Source organism: Octopus sinensis, linkage group LG5, assembly GCF_006345805.1.
Source record: "Octopus sinensis linkage group LG5, ASM634580v1, whole genome shotgun sequence".
Taxonomy (NCBI): domain Eukaryota; kingdom Metazoa; phylum Mollusca; class Cephalopoda; order Octopoda; family Octopodidae; genus Octopus; species Octopus sinensis.
This window is the reverse complement of record NC_043001.1, coordinates 91036495-91062608: the sequence shown is the minus strand read 5'-3', so window position 1 is coordinate 91062608 and position 26114 is coordinate 91036495. Positions and strand designations below refer to the sequence as shown.

Sequence of the window (26114 nt, the reverse complement as noted above, 5' to 3'; positions counted from 1 at the left end):
GGAAGACTACATACAAATCACATCAGTTGTATGACCATGACACACATTTACAACTATTGTACAATGTCTAGTTGAAGAGATACAAACAATACACACATATATACAAATATACATAGGCACAATAGGCTTCTTTCTACCAAATCCATTCTTAAGGTTTTGGTCAAGCTGACACTATAAAAAAAGACATTTGCCGTAGGTGCCATACAGAAGGACTGAACCCCAAACCACAAGGGTGGGAAGTGAACTTATTAACCACACAGCCATACGTGTGCCCTACAGCAGCATAGTGTATTATGATTTATTAAAGTATTACTAATGTACTTGTGAAGGCGCATAGCTCAGTGGTTAGAGCGTCAAGCTTACGATCATGAGGTTGTGAGTTTGAATCCTGGACTGGGCTGCGTGTTGTATTCTTGAGCAAGACACTTTATTTCACGTTGCTCCAGCTGTAGAAATGAGTTGCAACATCACTGGTACCAAGCTGTATCGGCCTTTGCCTTTCCCTTGCATAACACTGGTGGCGTGGAGAGAGGAGGCCGGTATGCATGGGCGACTGCTGGTCTTCCATAAACAACCTTGCCCAGACTTGTGCCTGGGAGGGTAACTTCCTAGGTGCAATCCCATGGTCAGTCATGACCAAAGGGGGTCTCAACTAATGTACTTGTAATGTAGCAGAATAATACTACAGATAAATAATATCTTCAATATTGCTCCTTAATTAAAATTAATGAATTTATTATAGGTATTATTTTTTTTGATATATACATTATTCTGACTACATTTTCAAAACTTTCAGTAACATCATCACAATATAATGGTAAAGAGAAGTTCATGAGTATTTTCTTATGGATGACTATATGTAGCTCTTTTTAAAATGAGTTCACTATTTAACAAAGATTAAAATAGATAACAATTCTTATTGTAGAAATGACGAGTGTACAATGAAGAGAGAACATTTAGGAGAGAACATTAAAAAAAATTTTCTCTCCAAAGACTGCACCTTCAGTACTATCCGTGTGGACTTGACACCATGACAAGATCAAATATTTCAGAAAAACATAAATTTTTAAATATAAAAAGATGTTTGCAAAAATCTTTAAGCAATGCAAAGGAGTTAAGCGAAATATGTCAGGTGAAGTTAATGAAATGATAACATAATATTTCAGAAAAAATTCCATTTTCCAAATAAAAGAAAAGAGTTTGGTGATGCCTGTTGTTATCTACAGACCATTCTAGTAGAATTTATGTTATTTCTTAGTTCCTATAAAATTTCAACAATCATATAAATTTTCAAATTAACTGCAATATTTCCACAAGTACTCTAGTTTGGAATTAATAGCACCGAACGTGGCTGATACCAGCGCCGCCTTAGTTGGCTTCCATGCCAGTGGCATGTAAAAAGCACCAACCGATTGTGGCCATTGCCAGCCTCCTCTGGCCCCTGTGCCGGTGGCACATAAAAAGCACCCACCACACTCACGGAGTGGTTGGCGTTAGGAAGGGCATTCAGCTGTAGAAACACTGCCAGATCAGACTGGAGCCTGATGCAGCCTCCTGGTTTCCCAGACCTGGTTAAACCATTCAACCCATGCTAGCATGGAAAACGGATGTTAAACGATGATGATGATGATGTACAAATATTATTACTCAGAAGCAGCTTTTGATTTCTTTAAGAGACTGGTCAAAAGAACACAGTATCCTATTTTTGGCAAATTACAAAATGATGATACTCACAGTTTAGTGGCTTTCAAACTTATTTGTAATACTGAAAACAATCAACAGTCAGAAATCCATAATTTGGACAAAATAATCAATGAATGCATGTATGTGTATTCTTACACATGCACAGACATATTTTTGTTTTTGTTCTTTTTTTCATGTTACCAAAATTTGGAAAACATTATTCACAAATAAATTCTGTTAAAAATGCTTTCTAATTTGATGTCATTTTTTTTACATAGACTAAATGCCTGTAATTTCAAAAATTCACTGTGCAACCTAAAATGGCTAGGCTCAGAGTGCAGTGTTCCTGTATTTTCTTTGGTCTTTATATGACTTAACAACTATTGATATATGAGATAGTGATGGCACAGTTTGTGAATGTAGTTTTTTAGATTAGGAAATCTATTTATCAGATTATGACGTCAATTTTACAAAAATGAATAAACTGTTGAAAATTAACCAGGAAACAGATAACAGCAATGAACTGGTTAACATCTCCATTCATGTACAAGAAGGTTGTCAATAACACATAGGTGAGAGTTCTGTCTCTGAGATTATAAAGCATTTAGTAAGAATATTTCAATCAAATTTCTAGATGTAGCCATTCACAACTTAAAACATGTTCCCAGCTTTCAAGATGGTGAGAATTTGTTGAGGTAAATTTAGTTGTAACATTGATCAAGCTGAATGCTGGCTATATAGTCTCCTAAGCTAGACAAGTTCTAATGCCCATAGTAACAAATTATTATTGATGCTTTCAGTTTCTGAGTAATGAGCCCAGTTTAATGTTGGTTAGCGGGCCAGATTTCCTGTTGTCCACATGTAAAATACAGCAGAATCAGAGCAATAAAAATACACCAATAAAGAAAATATACCCCCATGACATGAGGAAGGATATTTTTATTTCAATGACTTTACATTCTAGAAGAAGAATAGATAGAAAGTAGATCAGGTCTCCTAAACAAAATTATAAAAATAACAAGTTTGCCCTGTGTAATAACTGTAACACATAAATTAAAATACCTGCACATCAACATATGGCTACATAGTTAAGAAGTTTACTTTTCAGCCAGCCATGTGGTTTGGTTCCATGGTGTGACACCTTGGGCAAGTATCTTGTCCCGTGCTGACCAAAACCTTGTGAGTAGATTTGGTAGATGGAAACTGAAAGAAGCCCATTATATACTTATGTGTAAGTGTTGGTATCTCTTTGTCATGATATCATGTGATTGCTGTAATTGAATGTCTTTCATTTCCAAAATTCTAGATCATGTCTGGCCATGGGGAAATATTACCTTGCTTGGGAACAGGTAACGTTGGCAAAAAGAAGGGCATCCAGCTGTAGAAAATCTACCCCAATAAACTCCACCCTACCCATGCAAGTATGGGAAAATGAATATTAAAATGATAAAGATGATGATAAACATCCACTTCTATGCAGATGATGTGACCTCCCTTTCTTCCCAGACTTTTCCCAACAATGTAGCATCCACACATCAGTCTTTGAAAGCATACTCCAGTGGGAGCAAAAGAATCCAAAAATCAGAACACCTAGCATGAAAAGAACTCAGCTCAATCCCTCACAGCTACTCCAAATTCCAGGTTTCACTATCACTGAGAATCTCCACTAGTGAAAACACATCCTTAACATAACAAGAACTACATCCCAAAGTCTGGTTTCTCTTCAAGGTCAGAGAACATTACATCCTGCAGCAATTACTGATACTCTATAAAGGTCAAGTAAGGCCCACATCTGGGACAGTGCTGTTGCTACATACACATCATCATCATCATCGTTTAACGTCCGTTCTCCATGCTAGCATGGGTTGGACGGTTCGACCGGGGATCTGGGAAGCCAGAAGGCTGCACCAGCCTCCATTCTTATCTGGCAATGTTTCTACAGCTGGATGCCCTTCCTAACGCCAACCATTCCGTGAGTGTAGTGGGTGCTTTTTACGTGCCACCTGCACAGGTGCCAGGCGAGGCTGGCAACGGCCACGGTCGGATTGGTGTATTTTATGTGCCACCGGCACGGAAGCCAGCCGAGGCGGCGCTGGCATCGGCCACGAGTCGGATAGTGCTTTTTACGTACCACCAGACCAGGGATCCTGGCTGGTTCAATTCGATTTCGCTTGCCCCAACATGTCTTCGCATGACATCATAAATTGTACTGAGAAAAGGGCCACTCAATTGATTGCCATAAAATCACCCATTTCATACTTTGCACCACAAGTATGCTGTTTCCTCTCTTTACTTATTCTACCACTACAATAATAACCTGTTCCTTGTACCTTCTCTACAAAGACACTCTCAGCTATTCATCACCCTAGTTATATTTAACCCTTCTTCTCCAAGCTCTGTATTAACCAGTTTGCCCAAACCTGCTGATAGCACTCTGGAATCTCCTCCCTGCTCGTGTATTTCCTGCAGTCATCGATTTGCAACAGAATCAATGGAACATTAATGGTATCAGTGTCAGCAGTCTCAGAGGTTCTTCAAAGGACACGAGAACTACCCTTACCTCTAGACCCAGTAAGTTATATATAAAAAAAATTATGAGCAAGTCACTGAATAGTAATAGTAGTAGTAGTAGTAATAATAATAATATAGAAAAAATATCAACATAATCGTCATCTACACTTTCAGAAATGTATCTGCAACATTCCATAAAAAAAACAAACATGCACTAACAAAGTTATGAGGGAACAAACTCGTGATGGTGGAGGGCAATAACCAGTAGCATCAATGAAAAACAGGTACTATATCAACAAAGGAAACAAATATTACGATTCATAACAATAAAGAAATACAAACTTGTACATTACAAATAACAGATGGAAATAAAAGTATAGCTGGTGAGCTAGCTAACTTGTGAAACAATAATTAGAAACAAAACATATTTTTGAAAGTGTGTTGTTGATTTTTAAAGCTTACGATGGCCTTAATAAGTTGGACTTCATTCCATGATAAAAATATGAAAAGCAGTTGTTTTTATGCGCTTACGTCAAGTTTCATGCCATGGACTTCGGACTGTGTTCCTGGATCGTTGATCACAAGAAAAAAAATTGTAAACTATCACAATGTTAGTAAACAGATAATAAACTATTAAGCATAACATTAGTACACATATACGGCACGATTAAGTTTTGTTCTGTTTTTCTTTGTCACTTTTTTTTACAAACTTTACAGTGACCTTCGTGGTCATTATGAATACCAGGTAAAAAGAAAAACTCCTACGTTCCGTGTTTGTGTGTTCATATTCTAAACTTTTTTTTGTTTCTCTCACATTCTCATGGTTTACGAAATTTTCCTCGTGATCAACAAATTCGGAGTATTCTAATGATGTTGATGACATTTAGCTTGTCAGGAACTATAAGAAAAAATAATTACTTTTCATATGTTTTGTTATTAGCCATGAAAAATTAAGGATGCATTATGAGAATATATATTTTGTTACTAACCATTAAATATTAAGGATAAATCGTAAGAATCTATCGTACTGAAATGATTATTTTCACTCTCGGTTCGCTTCATCTGAATTTGACTCGTTGAACTATATCAATGTCGAAATGAACAATTATTTAAATCCAGTAATACTGTAAATTAAAAAGGTTTAATACAGTTCTCAGTGGGGTATTTATTGCATGAAAATTCTGAATAAATATGATCATGGGTAAGTTTATCGAACAATACGCACAACTGTTGTGATTTTTATTACGATTTTTCTAATATAATTTAATTAGGGGACAAATTTCCCCTAACACCTACAACGAAGAAATATGTCTCATTTTTCAAAAGAGTGACATCATATTTTAGTAGTTATTATCCGGCACAAAATGTATTAAGGAATTAAAATAAAGAGCCTCTACCTCGTATATTGCGTATTTTCCCCGCTTAATTTGTAAACACAAACACATTCTATATAAAGAGTAACAGACAGAGGATCAAATAGACCTTGGCAAAATTAACTTCGAACCTCCGCGTATCTTTGGCTAAACAGATTACTACGAAAAGTACTCCAGATAGTTCAACAGTCTTTAGAACTAAACAGTTGTTTACTGGTCCCGAGTAACTGCAAATGTATATATACACGTGTGTGGGGTGGATGGGGGTGTATTTCACAGTTTGCAGCAACAGTCAGCTATAGCACACAACGATTTCCACTTTATCGTTACTTCAAGTGAAGTAGTACCGAACAATTATGATGTGCCCACAGAATGTCTGGCTTCTTTCGGCCTTTACCACACATATAAATGTGTGTGTATGTGAACATATGCATATAAATATATACATTCATATATATATATATATATTATATATATATATATATATATATATATATATTGTAATTAATAAATAATTATTAACTTAATTATCTCTATTTTCTTTATATATATATATATATATATATATATATATATATAAAGTAGTACCCCTGTTTTCGAACAACGCTGATCGCGAATAAATCGTGCTTTATATATATATATGTATGATAGATTGCCGTCATTTCATTCTCTCTTACCTGTCTGTGTTTGCCTTTCAAGTGCTGTGTTTTTACTGAGATCTCCCCCCCCCCTTTTAGTAGAAAGAATAGCTATAACTCTTTTGACTGCTATTTCTAAATTCGGTGTGTGGTGAGGCAATTCGTTGCTAAACCCTTAATTACTTAGTATTACTTAAACTTTCCTCGAATGAGGCTTTTACATGCCGAGATCTACTTGGTGTAATTAATGATTATTCCAAATTAATTAATTTCACCCTATATTATATATATATATATATATATATATATATATATATATATATATATATATATATATATCACGTCACGTGACCGACCAGACCATCAGATGTTGTTACACATCGCTGGTCACAATGCGTTCGCATTGTTTTAGCCTTTGAATGACGCCACCCCGCTGGCTAAGCGAGCAGGCCATATATATAATGAAACATTGTTTATGATTAATCTATATTTTTGTTACTTTTCTTTTGTCCTGCTCGCTTACGTTTCTGGTGTTGGATCTTTTCCTTTTGAACGGCACTTTGTAACATAATTTCTAGGTAACTAAAAAGTTTTAAACTTCGTATATTGGTAGAATGTGTTTATAAAATATCATTTTCATTGGCTTTATTGAGAAAATTCTATAGGTTGTATGATATTTCGTCTTTAATTTCGGCAATTTTAACCAATCGCTGACGTCCATTTAGGTAAATAACATTCTGTGCATAATGAATATGTCCCTCCTTTAAGAAACAGATTGGGTTTATTTACATTTGTGAAGAAAAAAAGATACCCTTCCCCAACCCCTAACCCTAACTCTAACCTTAAATCTAAAGTAGATTGAAATGCAATAAATCGATACTAGGGCCACAATTATGGGTGACATTTTCATTTGACACCGCTAGAAAAAAATCCCATTTTCCGTAGCGGTGTCGTATAAAATTGTCACCCATAATTATAACCCTAGTATCGATCTATTGCATTTCAATCTATTTTAGATTTAGGGTTAGGGTATCTTTTTTCTTCACAAATGTAAATAAACCCAATCTGTTTCTTAAAGGAGGGACATATTCATTATGTACAGAATGTTATTTACCTAAATGGATGTCAGCGATTGGTTAAAATTGCCGAAATGCTCGAAATTAAAGACGAAATATGTTACAACATATGCTAGACCACTGGTGTTGAATTGATGTTAGCAAATTAATATCCAATTTTTCACCCTCATTTTAATTTTATATATATATATATATATATATATATATATATATATATATATATATATAAACAATTGCAGCGTGGAAGGTGTTTATAAGCCATTTAAGAAACACACAAAAGCCGTTCAATTCACTTCAACATTAAGTTTAATTTGTCAAAATATTTTCGTCGCTAAAATCCGCGACCTGTTCACTGAGAAAAATCCGTGCTGCATGATTTTGAATCATGCTGAATCGAACGGCTTTTGTGTGTTTCTTAAATGGCTTATAAACACCTTCCACGCTGCAATTGTTTTCGTTTCAGCACACGATCTCAGATCAAATTACTTGCTATGCGAGTACATCTCTCTCTCTCTCTCTCTCTCATATATATATATATATATATATATATATATATATATATATATATTTATAGATAGATAGACATAAAGCAGGATTTATTCGTAATCAGAGGCGTTCGTAAACAGGTTCTACTGTACGTATGTGTGTGTATTTTTCTTTCCCCGTCTGTCTTGATAGACAATGGGTTGCGCCAAGGGTGGGGCCTACTTTGATGATGTGCAGCGTCTGCTGTGACTGAACAGTCCAATTCTAGAGTGGCAGTCCTTGGTACATTTGCTGCACACGAACATCGATGGGTACGTGTGGGGTGTTGCTGCAGTTGTCCTCCTCCTGTCCCGCCTGTCCAACCACAGCTGTGCTCTCCTCTCCTCAGCCATGGAAACGCCTTTCCTCACCATCCGACGCCAGGCAGAGCGGTCAGCAGCTGTTTCCTCCCACGTGTCCACACAGATGTTGGCAGTCCTCAGGTCGCGCTTGCACACGTCCCTGTATCGTAGCTGTATATACATGTATATATAAACGTGCGCGCGCATGCACACATATATACATTATCATCATCATTTAAGGTCCATCTTCCATGCTGGCATGGGTTGGATGACTAAACAGGACCAAACCAATCCAAGGACTGCTTTGCACCCCAGTGTCTGCTTGGCAAGCTTTCTTCAATTAGATGCCCTTCCTAACATGCACCTGGCACTGTACCAGCGCTAGTGAGTTCATCATGCAGCTTACTATCAAACTCGAGGGTGGGGAGACCTTTAAGCCAGGTAATGAGATTTAAAGTGTGAGAGAAGAGGACTGGGTAGAGCAGGTACTTGTACAGGAGACTTTATTTTTTTATGCGCCCTTTTCAAGCCTAGAAACTGGGAAACTAGGCTCATGGGGCCCTGTTTCTATGGTGTATGTGTTCCTTCCAGCTGGATGGGACGCCAGTCCATTGCAGTGTTACTCAAGAAACAGGAAGAAAGAGTGAGAGAAAATTGGGGCGAAAGAGTACAACAAAGGTTGCCACCACCCTCTTCCAGAGCCTCGTGGAGCTTTAAGTGTTTTCACTCAATAAACACACACAACGCCCAGTCTGGGAATTAAAACCATGATCCTCTGACCACAAGTCTGCTGCCCTAACCACTGGGCCATTGCACCTACAGGAGACATATGGCTATTCACATTTAGAGAGCGTGAGAATGAATAATAATTACAAACAAACAGCAGTGATGAGGTGTTACTTCAAGGTACAAAGTGAGTAAGGACAGAGTCCAGGAGTGTGAGTGGGTGGGTTTTGCAAGATTGTATGGGGTAGGGGCATGAGACGACATACACACCCAATATATATAGATATATAATGTTGAATAAAATGAGACAACAAAGCCAAGGCTCTATGGAATTTTCAGGACATTTATAAAGAGAAAGTTAGTCTTACAGCTGTTTCTGGGATATTAGTGACATCCCTTCATCAGAGACAATATGGGATAGTTAAATAGAAGGAAATAGTAGAGTTCAATATAAGGAGTTATTTTGGAAAAAGATGGAAATAGGAAGTATAAAGGGAAATAAGAGATTGAAAATAAGAATATATGTAGGATGTTATAGTTGCAGTTCCATTATCTAAGGACATCGATGTGTAGGATTGGTAAAATGCTTCTTGCCCAAGGTATGTAAATTCTGATAGTAGTTCATATTTTGTCATTACAAATGGAAAATGTGGAGACAGAATCCATGTGCTGTTCATTCAAAGGGGTCTTGTGGTGTGAATGAAATTTTGAGAATGTAGTGATAGTATTAAGTAGATAGAGAAAAGGAGAGAAAAGATGTGTATGTTAAAATGAGGAGAATGGTCAAAAGGAAGAGAAAATGAAAAAGGAGTGTTAGTTGATGATCACTATATTATGAGGGGGACGGGAGAGGAGTAGGGGAGAGATAGCAAGAGATAAGAATATAAGGAATGAATATGTGTGAGGTTGGGTGATATGTTTGAAAGGCACTAAGGTGGAGGAATGAGTACAGAAAATGGTACAGGGGGAGGGGGTTACTAAAGTAAATGGTAAACCTCGAAAAGGAAGGGAAGAATAATAAGATATAATGGTCAAGTTTCTAAAAATATACGGAGGTGTTTATTGTACTGGCACAAAAAAAGCACCATTTGAGAAGAGTGGTCGATGCCAGTGCCGCTGGATTGGCTCCCATGCCAGTGGCACGTAAAAAGCACCATACAAGCGTGGTCGATGCCAGTGGCACCTGACTGGCCCTCATGCCAGTGGGATATAAAAAGCACCCACTACACTCTTGGAGTGGTTGGTGTTAGGAAGGGCATTACCTGTAGAAACATTGCCAGATCAGACTGGAGCCTGATGCAGCCTCCTAGCTTGTCAGTCCACAGTCAAACTTTCAAACCCATGGCAGTATGGAAAGCGGACATTAAATGACGGTGATGATATATATATATATATACCCCTGCACGACTTCTATACACACTGTCTTTTACTACCCGCCATTGCTTCTTCACCAAACTTTTTGGCGCCCTCCGATTCTTCCCCTCTCTTCCTCCCCTCTTCCTCCCATCCTCCTTAATCCCTTCTTTCTCCTTTTCTCTTGGTCACTGATTCTGTCCCCTGCCTTCCAGCCTCTTTGATTCCCTCTCTCTCTGTCTCTCTTTTTCTCTCTCTCCTGCGACCTGCTGCTTCTTAAACCATTCTGTTGGCCTTCGTATCTCGACCAACATGTGTCCCCGCTACCGAAACGGTAATTATTTCTACGCCAGCTATGTTGTTGTTGTGTTTTTGTCTCATTTGGTCTAAAGTCGTATGACAACCATCGTTATATATGTTTTGTTTATTCATTACTGTTTTCAATTTCGTTTTCGTCTCTTGTATTCACATCCGTCTTGTGCGTTCACATTCCTGTCTTCTACCAAGAAATCTAATGCTTACAGCTTAGTTTTTTTCTGGGGCTGGCCGAGTTGGAGCAAATATCAGAATTGAACAGCCGAAATTTGCTATGATGATTCGGTGTCTGACTGAAGATTGAAGGCTTCGAATGATTTGTCTGTATTCCGTGTTCGTCCCTTCCTGTATTTCACGTTCATTATATATAAAAACATTCATTCTTATATTATTGCGGCGTTACGTGCACCCCCCCGTTTGTTGTCCAATTTTAAACCCTGCACGACTTCTATACACACTGTCTTTTACTACCCGCCATTGCTTCTTCACCAAACTTTTTGGCGCCCTCCGATTCTTCCCCTCTCTTCCTCCCCTCTTCCTCCCATCCTCCTAATCCCTTCTTTCTCCTTTTCTCTGGTCACTGATTCTGTCCCCTGCCTTCCAGCCTCTTTGATTCCCTCTCTCTTCTGTCTCTCTTTTTCTCTCTCTCCTGCGACCTGCTGCTTCTTAAACCATTCTGTTGGCCTTCGTATCTCGACCAACATGTGTCCCCGCTACCGAAACGGTAATTATTTCTACGCCAGCTATGTTGTTGTTGTGTTTTTGTCTCATTTGGTCTAAAGTCGTATGACAACCATCGTTATATATGTTTTGTTTATTCATTACTGTTTTCAATTTCGTTTTCGTCTCTTGTATTCACATCCGTCTTGTGCGTTCACATTCCTGTCTTCTACCAAGAAATCTAATGCTTACAGCTTAGTTTTTTTCTTGGGGCTGGCCGAGTTGGAGCAAATATCAGAATTGAACAGCCGAAATTTGCTATGATGATTCGGTGTCTGACTGAAGATTGAAGGCTTCGAATGATTTGTCTGTATTCCGTGTTCGTCCCTTCCTGTATTTCACGTTCATTATATATAAAAACATTCATTCTTATATTATTGCGGCGTTACGTGCACCCCCCCGTTTGTTTGTCCAATTTTAAACCCTGCACGACTTCTATACACACTGTCTTTTACTACCCGCCATTGCTTCTTCACCAAACTTTTTGGCGCCCTCCGATTCTTCCCCTCTCTTCCTCCCCTCTTCCTCCCATCCTCCTTAATCCCTTCTTTCTCCTTTTCTCTTGGTCACTGATTCTGTCCCCTGCCTTCCAGCCTCTTTGATTCCCTCTCTCTCTGTCTCTCTTTTTCTCTCTCTCCTGCGACCTGCTGCTTCTTAAACCATTCTGTTGGCCTTCGTATCTCGACCAACATGTGTCCCCGCTACCGAAACGGTAATTATTTCTACGCCAGCTATGTTGTTGTTGTGTTTTTGTCTCATTTGGTCTAAAGTCGTATGACAACCATCGTTATATATGTTTTGTTTATTCATTACTGTTTTCAATTTCGTTTTCGTCTCTTGTATTCACATCCGTCTTGTGCGTTCACATTCCTGTCTTCTACCAAGAAATCTAATGCTTACAGCTTAGTTTTTTTCTTGGGGCTGGCCGAGTTGGAGCAAATATCAGAATTGAACAGCCGAAATTTGCTATGATGATTCGGTGTCTGACTGAAGATTGAAGGCTTCGAATGATTTGTCTGTATTCCGTGTTCGTCCCTTCCTGTATTTCACGTTCATTATATATAAAAACATTCATTCTTATATTATTGCGGCGTTACGTGCACCCCCCCGTTTGTTTGTCCAATTTTAAACCCTGCACGACTTCTATACACACTGTCTTTTACTACCCGCCATTGCTTCTTCACCAAACTTTTTGGCGCCCTCCGATTCTTCCCCTCTCTTCCTCCCCTCTTCCTCCCATCCTCCTTAATCCCTTCTTTCTCCTTTTCTCTTGGTCACTGATTCTGTCCCCTGCCTTCCAGCCTCTTTGATTCCCTCTCTCTCTGTCTCTCTTTTTCTCTCTCTCCTGCGACCTGCTGCTTCTTAAACCATTCTGTTGGCCTTCGTATCTCGACCAACATGTGTCCCCGCTACCGAAACGGTAATTATTTCTACGCCAGCTATGTTGTTGTTGTGTTTTTGTCTCATTTGGTCTAAAGTCGTATGACAACCATCGTTATATATGTTTTGTTTATTCATTACTGTTTTCAATTTCGTTTTCGTCTCTTGTATTCACATCCGTCTTGTGCGTTCACATTCCTGTCTTCTACCAAGAAATCTAATGCTTACAGCTTAGTTTTTTTCTTGGGGCTGGCCGAGTTGGAGCAAATATCAGAATTGAACAGCCGAAATTTGCTATGATGATTCGGTGTCTGACTGAAGATTGAAGGCTTCGAATGATTTGTCTGTATTCCGTGTTCGTCCCTTCCTGTATTTCACACGTTCATTATAATAAAAACATTCATTCTTATATATATATATATATATATATTATATATATATATATTATATATATATATATATATATATATATATACTTACTATATCTTGTGTCTCTATTTGTCCCCACCACTGGTTGACAACTGGTGTTGGTGTGTTTACATCCCTGTAACAGTGGTTCGGCCTAAAAGACTGATGGAATGAGTACCAGGCTTTTGTAAAAAAGTCATGGAGGCAATTTGATCAACTAAAGCCCTTCAAGGTGGTGCCCCAGCATGGCCACAGTCAAATGACTGAAAAAAATTAAAAGATATATGTGTGTGTGTTTATAATCTTTTATCTGTTTCAGTCATTTGACTGTGGCCACGCTGGAGCACCGCTTTTAGTCGAGCAAATTGACCCTAGGAGGACTTATTTTTTGTAAGCCTAGTACGTATTCTATCAGTGCCTTATGCCAAACTGCTAAGTTACAGGGATGTAAACATACCAGCATCAGTTGTCAAGCGATGTTGGGGGGTAGAAACAGACATACAAACATATATACACACATACATACATATATATATACATACATACATACACAATGGGCTTCTTTCAGTTTCCATCTAACAAATCCACACAAAAGGCTTTGGTCAGCCCAAGGCTATAGTAGAAGACACTTGCCCAAGTTGTCATGCAGTGGGACTGAACCTGGAACCATGTGGTTGATAAGCAAGCTACTTACCACATAATCACTCCTATATTTATTTCTTTATTGCCCACAGAGGGCTAAACATAGAGGGGACAAACAAGGACAGACAAAGGGATTAAGTCAATTATATTGACACCAGTGTGTAACTGGTACTTATTTAATAGACCCCCCTCCACCCCAGGAAAGGATGAAAGGAAAAGTGGACCTCTGCCAGCTCACCACCCTATATCCACTCCTATATTAATAAGAGAAGAAAGTAGTCAACAGAAGTTGGAGAAATACTATTTCTTATATTCTAAGTTCTTTCATTTCTTTAAGAAAATTTTCACAGGTTGTGGGTTATTGAGTACTTTCACTTAATATAAATGTGTAAAGAATGTCAGCTTTTTGTTGAAAAAAAAATGCCAGAGGAATTAGATATTTTAAAATTTGTATACAAGAGTCAGAGTGGGTTCAATAAGGAATGTTTGTGAGTGTCCAGCTAAGAGGTTGACTGCCAGTTTGTTTGGGAGTGTCCAGTTAAGCATTTGACTGCCTGTTTGTTAAACAAAGGAGAGATGAGTTTTTAAAAGGGTCAACTGCTTACTGATTTCAGTGTATATAAAGCAAGGTCAGATGTTTGTTGGTTTTTATCTGGGGGAGTTACTAAATGGTTGACTGATTTCTGTTCAAAATATGTGATTTTTATGATTTTCTTCCTCCTTTCCTGATCTGTATCTATTCCTTATTCTGCATGGGTGAGAATGTGTATATGTGTGTGAGATGATTGTTTAAAAACCTCCTTTTAGTAACAGCTATAACAACATTAATATTCAGTCATGACTTAGCTTGGTTCTTCTGGAGACGTTTTTAAAAAAAAATTTTCTTGTTTCAATCAACTTTGATGTAAATTTTTTTAATAAAAAATTTTTCCATTTCCTTACAATATCTAAAATCATCCCTTGGGTATTTATGAAATGCTTGTAAATGAACAACATGGTCATACATGCAATGTTGCTTGTTTCCTGTCTTCCAGGGAAAGATGTTTGGCTTGGGGAATATTATTTTGCTTGGAAACAGGTGAGGGTTGATGACTGGAATCTGCCTCAATGAATTTTGTCTGAGACATGCAAGCATGGAAAAGTGGATGATAAATGATTTATACATATAACAATTAACACATATCCACCAATATTCTCCAAATGGTATTGGTGTTATGTTTACAATTCACCCGAGACTAGGCCCCCATGGAATGTGTTCCCTACAAATGTCGAGATCACATCACATAAGAAAATTGCAACATAATTTCTTCCCTGCAAATGGTCCTGCTCTTTTCAATGTTATCTCAAAAGAAATTAAAGTAGAAAAAGACCCCACAACTTTCAAATGGTACCTGGACAAATTCTTCCAGGAAATACCAGATAAACCACCTACACCTCCATATGTCTCAGCGAATAACAACTCTTTGTTTGAGTGGTCCATGGTGTCCCGAAATAATTAATTAAAAGACTTTTCCAGGTGGAGCTATTGAGTTAATCATGGCCTGAGCCGATAATAGTTGAAACCAATCTAAGTTATATATCTTAAAGCCTCAGAATATCTTACTATTGTATTTTCACCTTTTGTTCACTATTCAGTTTAACTCCTTAGTTTTTGTGGGGGGGGGGGGTTGTAGGCTGTACTTTGTCATAATCTGTGAGTCCATGCTTGTTACATTTGCATACTACCTTTAATCAGTGTTTCATTGTATAGTTTATATGATGCTTTAAGTTAGCATTTGGTTGTAAGTGTTGCTATAACTCTATGAAGCATATAGTTAAAGCATAAGTGTTTCTTGATGTCAATGTTTATTCTGCTCCTTAATATTTCTGTTTTAGTGTTATGCTTCCATTTTTCATGGTCCACAGTCAGTGTATTCTAAAAAATTATGTCCATAGTAATGAAATCTTCATTATGTTTTCTGACTCCCATGACTGTAAATTCTTCAACCTCCTTTAATGTGTTTGCATCTAGATTTGTGATAGGACTAGCATATTCTATGATAGTCTATTAATGGTTTTCTAGTTGGTTTTAGTTACGGTTTTTTTTTCTCGGAGAACATGTGACCACATAAACTAATTGTGTGTAATATTGTCGAATTCATGAATAAGTCAAGTGTTGTAAGTGAAGGTAATTCTAAAATATTTAAAATGACTATCTCTGTTTTGATGCTTATTATTGAGTTGACAAGCATATGCATGCTCTTGGAAGCTGACACCACAATCCATTTACTACGCATGTGTGTGTGTATATATATATATATGTATATATATAATAGACAGACAGACAGACAGACAGACAGATAGATAGATAGATAGATACTTCCAATGACAGGTCCTTTTGGAGGCAATGGGATTCTATGTTGGTGTTAATGGATTTGTACATCAAGGAATCATCTCTGTGAGGAGGAAATGATGACTCAAGACAAATCATTTATGAATGGCAGGAATAGTAAGAATCCTAGCACAAAACACTATGATACTCCTATGATACAGTTGATCACTACTACGTGTAGTACTCTGTTATTACATCAGGCCATCATGCATTCTGGAGTCTTAATGTTAATTCTATACTACTTTACATTTGACTATAGAGTTATTAAAGGATAGTGTCAAGAAATTTTACAAAATCTAAACTATTACATCTATAATCTATTTGTTCCAAATTTCCCTCAGTTATCATTCTATTGATAGGATTTGGGATTCACAACTATATCATGGTCTAAATGTATCTTTTACCCTTTTTTATGTATTCCAGTCATTGAGCTGCAGTTATGCTAGGGCACTGCCTTGAAGCATTTTAGTCAAACAAACTGACCCCAAGACTTATTCTACTGGTCTCTGATGCTGAAGTGTTAAGTTACAGGGACGTATACAAACCAACACCAGTTGTCAAACAGTGGTGGGAGGCAAACACAAAGACATACACACACACATATATAAACACACACACACATATATATATATATACACACACACACACACATATATAAACACACACACATATATATATACACACACACACACATATATATATGTATGTGTGTGTTCAATATGCTACCATCTCTGGTCTTGGAGTTTTAAGGGTAAAGGGTGAAGTCATGGATATCTAGATGGGTTTCTGGTCGTGCCGTTATTGAGGAAAAAAGTAGTTTAATTTATGATTCTAAGAAATCTTGTTTATTACGTATGCCATTGTGATTCTATGTTAGTAACTTAACCATTTAGAATTGTAGACTGAGTTACTTTCCAATGCTATTATTTCTCTTCACACACACACACCTATAACACTTAAACATACATAACACAAATACACACACATATATACATACACACACACATATATACAGATACACACACACATATATACAGATACACACACATATACAGATACACACACACATACACACACACACAGAGATACACACACACATATATGTATGTATGTATGTATGTATATATATATGGCAGACATACATTACACAAGCGAAAATAAACATATAAAAAATGTACGTGATATATATATATATACGTGTTTTCCTCTCCATCCTGTGTATTAAAGAACACTATTTTTGTATTTTTAAAGCGACATAGTGAGGTGAGATAACTGTTATTATATAGAACGTAACAAGTCACGACATATAATATACGCTATTAATAAATTGTATACAGTATAATCTGAATGATAACAAAACAGTTTAAAAGAAAGCTTTGTTATTTTCTTTGTCTAAAAAGCAAAAACGAGAAAGCTTTCCTCATACAAACAATACGACGATAAACGTGATACAAGGTAATAAAAACACCATTACGAGAGGTTTTTCTAATGTTACATAAGTTATCAGAAACAAATACATATGTATGACGAACAGAAAGAAAAATATCTATACATTTAGATATATTATACAGATATGTTGTCTTTAGACTGATTGTTTAGAATGATAAAAAAACATAATTACCTGATTCCCTAATGGGAAGGGTTCTCGATAAGTACATGCTTTTTTTTCTTTTTAATATATAAGTATACTAATATGGGATGGAAAGTGCGAAAAGAACACAGCGCACCTTACCAACGTTAAACGACTAAACACTGTGCTTGCGCTGGTTTAGTCATCTGGACCTTTGCAAGAGACGTCATTTGGAGTTATCTCCCCTATGAAAATTCTCACCGCAATCAATCACTTCATCAACCCACAGCATCGATCATTATATTGTGTGTACTGAGGCGACGAGTTGACGGTATCGTTAACGGGCCGGGATAGATGTTTAGCGGCATTTCATCCGTCTTTACGTTTCGAGTTCAATTTCCGCCAAAGCTGACTTTACCTTTCATCTTACCGAGATCGATAAAAAAAATAATAAGGGAAATATTTCTGCCCGTCCCCGCCACTTTCTCCCAAATTTATTTATTTTTGTAATTTTTTTTTTTTTTAAATCCCCGTTTTCGGATACAGAGGCTCCGGAAAATTGCCAAAAATCGGCATTGTAAAATCCCCCCTCCCCCCAACTACTTCAATTTTGACTTTTTCCCCAACACTAACCCTAAAACCCTAACCCTAACCCTAAAACTCTAACCCTAACCCTAACCCTAACCCTAAAACCCTAACCCTAAAACCGTAACCGTAAGTACAGAAATGTTTTGAAATTATTGTCCGAATCCTGATGTCCGTATTTTTCCGCATACTTAGAAAAAAAAATTCTTAAAAAAAAATTTACCAAGGTTTTTGGAAATTTTTTTTAGAATCATAATCTCCATATTTTACCGCATATTTTGGGGGTGGGGGGAATGTGAAAAAAGTTTAAAATGAAGGAAATGGGAGTGGGGTGGTAATTTAGAAATGTCGATTTTTGCCAATTTTTTTGCAGATTCGTATTCCCAGTACCCGAAAAGTGAGGTATGTGTCTAAAAAAATTTTTTAAAGGGTGGTTTTTTTTGGGGGGGGGCGGAAGTCTTGCCAAAACAAATACCAGTTGATCATTGGAGTCGATGTAATCGACTGACTTCCTTTCTCAAAATTTGAAACTAATATTTTGTGTGTACCGTACACATTGACATTGCTCCTCTCTGTGAAACAGTGTTGTGGTTATAATCAAGCTTAAGATATCCTAGTTTTTATCTAGCTGTTAACATTTTTATAAATCATTTTATTTATTTATTTATTCATTTATTTTGCTCTTGTGTACTATCTATAGTACAGTCAGTATAGATTCTGTACCTGAGGTTCTCAACCATTTTTCATATATGGACCCCTTTTATTACTATTTTATTCTAGTGCCTCCCCATAGCCATTCTATGTTTAAAAACTAGTTTTATAGAAACTTCTTTCAAAATACCTATTTTGGTTTTCACACATTAACTTGTATAGGTCGAACTATGCAGAATGTTAGAGAAAGAAACCTGGCTGTTTCTTGCAATAGATACCAATACCTACAATGGACAATTTACCATTTGGTTGCGTGGCCCCCAAAAAATCTTATATGGACGCCCAGGGGTCATACGCATCCTGGTTGAGAAACCCTGTTCTATACTGACACCGTCCCTTTATATAACAAGTGAAACAGTGTCGTTATTCCACGTAAGCTTACAACTAGCCTGTTTTCGATCTAGCTATGAGTACTGATTTTAATTAATTTATTTATTTATTTATTTATTTATTGCATGTGTGTATTACCTACATTGAAACTGTTCCCACGTATAAAGAGTGGGACTGTTTTCAATCAAGACCAGCCCTGGGCAAATTGTGGGCCGAGAGACTTTCTGAATGGCAAGCCTAATGATAGATTAACTTAAATGTCTTTAATAGTGCGGCCGGTTTGATAATGAGCCATGACTCACGCTGCCCGCTCCTCGAAAAGAGAGGAGCTCTAAGGAATTATGCAACTATCACCCATTCATATTGCTCCTTCATCTGTTAGCCCGTGACTCTTTATCTGAGAAACCAACGCTTTATTGAATTTCCGAGGTCGAATTGATATTGATTTTTATTTGTCCTGTATTTACAATAAAAATAGTAATAACCCACGGGAAGTGAGTCAGTCTACTACACCTGTGTGTGTGTGGTGTGTGTGTGTGTGTGTTATTTAGTATGCGCTACAGCGCGTGAATAAAAAGGCTCACTGCGAGTCGAATAAGAATGTAGATACATTGTTTCTATGGCATTGATGTGCTGGAAAAAAAGTAGCTATCTCCTAACCGCTCACACACACACACGCACGCGCGTGCGTGCACACACATACACACATACATACATACATACATACATACATACATACATATGTACGTACATACATACACAGTCAAAAATTTGGAACGAAAAGAAGGATTTCAATCTGATACATCATGGTTAAATACAACTGAGAGAGAATACTGTACCAGTACTACAGTAAAACATACAAAATTGATGCAAAAACCTTTGCTAAAACAGTAGGCAAACTGCAGAATGGAAAAGCACCTGGACGAGACCTAATAGTTGGATATTGGTACAAGAAGCTGATATTTTATTGAAACCAATTGATATTTATGTTCAAAAGGATTATGGAAGGTCAGCCTAATATACCAAATTGGCTTGCTACAGCAAGGACAAATCTTGTTGCCAAAAATGAAATCACCGAGATGGCAGGAAACTGCAGGCCCTTTGCAGACCCATTATGTACAAACCGTACACAAGTTGCCTCAACCAATTCCTCCAGGGCCATTGTGAGTCGAAGAATATTGTGACTGATGAACTGGCTGGTGGAAAGAAGTGGGTGTGGGAATGTGCTGAATAACTTTTAATAAACAAAGCTGTACTGTCTGAAGTAAGAAAATAACGTAGAAACTTTGTGACAGTATGGCTTGACTATAGGAAGGCAGTCGACTCCATCCCTCATTCATGGCCGTTGAAGTGCCAACATCTGGCAAAAGTGCCAACTAGCTTAATTGCTGCTATAGAGAGACTCACGAAGACATGGACAGCAATTCCTACTCTTACAACTGAGAACAGAATAATTGTTTCTGATAGTATAATCATTTCAAAGGGAATATTCCAAGGAGAGAATCATTCTGTACTCCTTTTCATTTTGGCACTAAATCCAATATCGTTCCTACTGCAGAAAACAAATGGTTACATGCTAGGATCTTCAGCTGCTAGATATATCAATGTAACTCATAATTTCTATGAAGAGATTTGTGCTAAAAGTGTTAGCCATGTCAAAATACAACTAGAATTAATAACAACATTTCCAGCTGATATAGGCATTGAATTTGGCCAGAAGAAATGTTCATATTTAGGTATAGAACAAGAAAAGTCAGTCCCCGAAACCCAAAACCTGTGCATCAACGGTCTCTTTATCTCCCCCATTCCACACAATGTTACAAGTACCTAGGCATAGACGAAACTGTATCATATGAAGGCACTGTGAATAAAGATAAAATGACCCGAGAATATTACACCAGACTTAGGAAACTATGGCAGTCGGAACTCTCCTCTTACAACGAAACAATATCCCACAATGAATTAGCAGTACCAGTGCTGATCCCAACATTTAGGATACTTAATTGGTCTGTGGAGGAAATCCACTCCATAGATATCAAAACACACAAAATCCTAACAACAACTGGGAACTTCCACAGAAACAGTGATGTTGACAGGTTCTACCTAAGAAGAAATGAAGGTGGTAGAGGCCTGAGATCAGTGCAGACGGCCTTCGAATGTCGTATGGTATTGTAGCGTAGACTCGGGTGAAATTCCTATCTCCTATTTATTATATATATGTACATTCGAACGTCGCAGGGAACAGCAACGTTCGAATGTACATATACGTTAGGCCGCTATTTGGATCCCATTGTGTCTACTACTCTGATTGGTTGGTATTGGCGCAATTTGTCTCTTACTCTGTCTTGCCAACTTGCCGTGTGTAACCAGTCGGAGTCCCTAAATACGATCACGCGGAACGGCTTGTTCTCTACCCTGTTTTGAGCCTACAGTTCCTTATAAAAACCCAGCTTCTCCTTGGTTCGAAGTCTTTGGTTCCAGACCTTTTAAGGTCTAGTTACTGACCACAAAGACAGACAGTTCCAACGACAACGCCAGACGACAACACCACCACAGCGGCTACGTTGAGACGCACCAACTTCGTCCAACAGCATTACGGCAACCTCCAACAAAGCAGAAAGAAACATGAGATAGAGAGATAGAGATAGGTAGAGAGAGATGGATAGAGAGATATAAATAGAGAGATATAGACGTCACTGACGCTAGAAAACTGGAAGTAAATATTTTTAAAAGCTTTCAAAGACGTGAACCTAGTATAAAAAGTAATATTAAGATTTTTTTGACCAATGGATGTAAGGGAGACAATCAATTTCTGGAACTTACTTCGCAAAGAGTTACTGCCTTTCTCAATCTAACCCAGGAACGGGTTTTTTCTGCCCCCAGAGGGCCCGTTTCACATTATGTGGAAAAGTTTAAGTCTAAAACCATCCCTAGAACATGAGTAATGTATGTGCCCAGTTTGGATAAAATCAGTTGAAAAACACGGCCGTTATAATCTTTTACACACACAGAACAGGATATATATTATAGATTACACACAGACACACACACACAATGATATTTATATAATATATGTACGTATGTATATATATATATATATATGTAAGTATGTATGTATGTATGTATGTATGTATGTATGTATGTGTGTGTGTGTGTGTGTGTGTGTGTGTGTGTGTGTGTGTGTGTGTGTATGTGTGTCTGTGCTTTCCCCCACTAACATCTCTTGACAACCGATACTGGTGCAGTTACATCCCCGAAACCTAGCGGTTCGGCAAGAGACCGATAATATAAGTACTAGGTTTACTAAGAATAAATCCTGGGGTCGATTTGCTCGACTAAAGACTGAACCAAGTAAAAAGAATACAAGAATAAAAGAATAAATCACACCAACATCGGTTGTCAAACGATGGCGATAGGAAGGACATCCAGCCGTAGAAAACCATGCTAAATCAGACTGGACCTTGGCGCAGCGTGCCAGCTAAGTCAAACCGTCCAACTCATGCCAGCATGACAATGAACGTTAAATGATGATGATGGTTATATATATATATTTTTTATATTGTTACTATATATCTTGTACTTTTAAGAATTTTGTTTTATAAATGCAGTACACTTACTTCTACAAACTGGACGGCTCTTATACACCAACGCAACACACCTTTGTCAGGTATCTACCATCTTTACTTGAATCTTTACTTGATACATCTGCCTCTCCTTTTATGACTCTTATACATGGACTACTTCACAGACCCTGTAATAATGACCTTGTACTAAAAGCAGCAAGCTTCTTCCTAACAGTATTTTCTCTTAAGTCATCTAGTTGCGCCAATCCAAATATAACTATATTTCTTTTAGTCATTTAGTCCTTTCTCTCAGACTAGTGGGTCTTAAAATGATACGGACTAAGTCGCTCCACTCCAAGTTATTATTTCTGACGCCCAGTCAACTTTATCTAGGTAAAGCTCATTATTGTATGCAATGGCAATTTTGTATAAATATCGCTGACAACTGAGTTAGTGTGATATTAGCAAACCTGGGCACAAATTGTTAATTCGTTAATCGTCAGTTAAGGAAGTTAACGTTTTCGTTAACGATTTAAATTTTAAGTCAACTTTGGAAATCATTATCGGACTTATTAACTTTTGTTACATTTAGCTTCCGTTAATCAGTTAATTCTTTAAAAATGTAACGGAAGTTATCGATAAACCGTTAATGTTAATTTCTATTAATATTAATGTTAATTTCTATTATAGAAAAAAGCAAAAAAATCAGTTTTTGCTCTAAAACCACCTTAAATACCTATAAAAATGTGCCGAAACTATAAAATCAGCCTTTTTTTTTTACCTTTCTGGCTTTTTTAAGGGCTTTAGAGTCCCAAAACTATAGTTTTTTTTTGTTTTTGCTTTAGAATTTAAAAAATGCTGATCTTATAGTTTTAACATTTAAAAGACATAAAAGGCTAATTTCATAGTTTTGGCCCTTTTATAGATTTTTAAAAGCTTTTAGAGCCAGAGAAGGATAAAAGGAGTGCAGTGTTCAAGAGGCCTTACAGGGGTGCCATGGAACCAACAAGATTGCAACATTGTGACAGCAGACAACATCTACTCTGAGGTGGGAAGGAGGCTGGTTGTCTCCAACAACGAAGAAGAGGATGACTTCTTCAGTGGTGTTACCCCCCCAAAAAGAGAGCAGCAGGAACCACAAGTCACTCAAGGACAAGGCCCAGAATGTGGTTGGAAGCCAACTCCAAGGTCTTGCTGACAGATGCTGCTTTCTTGGGTGAGTAAGTGTTGGTGGACTTGTTCATCAAGTTCAACATAGCCATTTTCTCCAGTGCTGCAATGGAGCGTTTGTTCTCTATGGGCAAGGACATCTTGAGGGGCAAGAGATCATACTTGATGAAAACTTTGACATCCTAATCTTCATGAAAGGAAACATGCATCTCATGAACAAAATGGAGAACGAGAAGAGGAGGAAAAATTTAATTATGTATATATCATGTTTTTCATTATTTTTGTTCTTATTTTTTTTTACGGTCACTTTATCAATAAACCTTTTTTTAGCTTAATACTAATACTGTGTTTCATTTGAGGTTTTTTTTACCCATTTCTGGTTCTAAAAGGTTTTAAAAACCTAAAAAGGGCCAAAACTATGAAAGTAGCTTTTTTTTAGGTATATTAAAATTTAAAACTATAAAATCAGCATTTTTAACTCTAAAGCAAAAAGAAAAAAACTATAGTTTTTGGGTTCTAAAGCCCTTAAAAAGGCCAAAATTGGCTGATTAATAGTTTTGCTACTTTTAAAGGTGCTTTTAGAGTAGAAACTGATTTTGGTTTTTTTTCTATAATTAAAATTAACGTTAACGGTTTATCAATAACATCCGTTACATTTTAAATGAATTAACTGATCAACGGTTATTGAAGTTAACTTTTTGGTTTACGTATTAGCGGTTAACGAAGTTAACTTTTCGATTAACGATGCCCACCTTTAGATATTAGTTGGAAGAGGAATGAACTTTGTGTAGCTGATACACTCTAATTAAAGTTTGTGGAAATAAAGTTTTCAATGGGATTCTGACGACCGACTGGCTTTCAGGAATGTCATAACTATGCATTGTTTGTACCATAAATGTTGGGGAAAAAAACTGGGTCACGGTGAGCATTCATCATATCATTTCGTCCAGTTTTTTTTTCCTATCTTGCATTTTAGAACTTGGCAAAGCAATGCTTTTCTCTTTAGATAAACCGATAAAAATGAATAAATAAACAAATTTGAATGAAAAATAATTAGTTGTAGAATGTTAATGTATCTGAAAAATTGACATACTTCTCGGTTACATACTGGACAATATAAAGTTACATGAATTTTATGCTCACTATTGTCTTACGTGCGTATGTGTATGTATACATTAGATCATTATAAAACTGGAGATTCGCTTACATTTCTTTATTATAGCATCATAAATTACGTCATTTTTACACGTGTTTCACTAGCGTATACTAGTATACTATACGGTAATTGTTACAAAGACGGATGCATAGCCACTCTACAACACTAGATCATCACAGGAAAACTGTAATTTACTCCATTGTTGATTACAAACCGACGTTGGTAAACAGATATACCACATAAATGCTAGTCTATGCGAGTGTAAAATTTACATAAATTATAAAATAGAAAAAAATTATAACTGAATCTCCACTTTTACTATGATTTTGGATTTACACTAAATATTGGGAATGATATTTAGTAATCGATCTGTACTGCTATAACCTTCTTTAACACATCGATTTTATTACGTATTCTGCTAAGCTTCAAGCAAACTACACCAGTCTTGTGTGTGTGTCCCTTCCATCACAGCTTGACAACCGGTGTTGACTAGTTTACGTTCATGTAACTTAACAGTTCGCCATCAGTAACTGGTGGAATAAGTAAGTGCCAGGCTAACAAAATAATAAGTAGCGGGGTCGATTTGTTTGACTGAACCGTGTCTTCGTGAATGTGTTTGTTCTTAGCACCCCCCAATACTGCTTGACAACCAGTGTTGGTTTGTTTACATCCCCGTAACGCAGCAGTTCGCCAAAAGAAACTGATATAAAGAGTATCAAACTTTTTTTTTAAAAGTTTAAAAAAAGTACTGTGGTCGATTCATTCGACTAAAATTTCTTCAAGGCGGTGCCCCAGCATGGTCGCATTCTGATGACTGAAACAAGTGAAAGATAAAAGATGTATATATTAATGTGTGTGTGTGTGTGTGTGTGTGTGTGTGTGTGTGTGTGTGTTGTGTGTGGTGTGTGTGTGTGTGTGTGTGTTCGTGATGTTTACCACGCACACCTGCCTGACAACCTGTATTAACTTGTGTACGTTCCTGACGCCTAGCGGTTCGGCAAAAGAA

At 37.1% G+C, this 26114-nt stretch overlaps 1 protein-coding gene across 4 annotated transcripts in view; it reads right to left on the bottom strand.

Moving 5' to 3' along the window:
• The window catches only part of LOC115212090 (etoposide-induced protein 2.4 homolog), a 37918-nt gene extending 20101 nt beyond the window's left edge, over positions 1–17817 (bottom strand). The window contains exon 1 of one of the 4 annotated variants that reach the window (XM_029780921.2): positions 17645–17817. The gene's annotated coding sequence lies outside the window, so the exon portion shown is untranslated. Of the gene's footprint in view, positions 1–4725; positions 4767–5183; positions 5390–5591; positions 5910–17644 lie in introns of those variants that run through there. The other 3 variants (XM_029780924.2, XM_029780922.2, XM_036502942.1) reach the window with 3 other exon arrangements.
• Positions 17818–26114: the final 8297 nt, after the last annotated feature.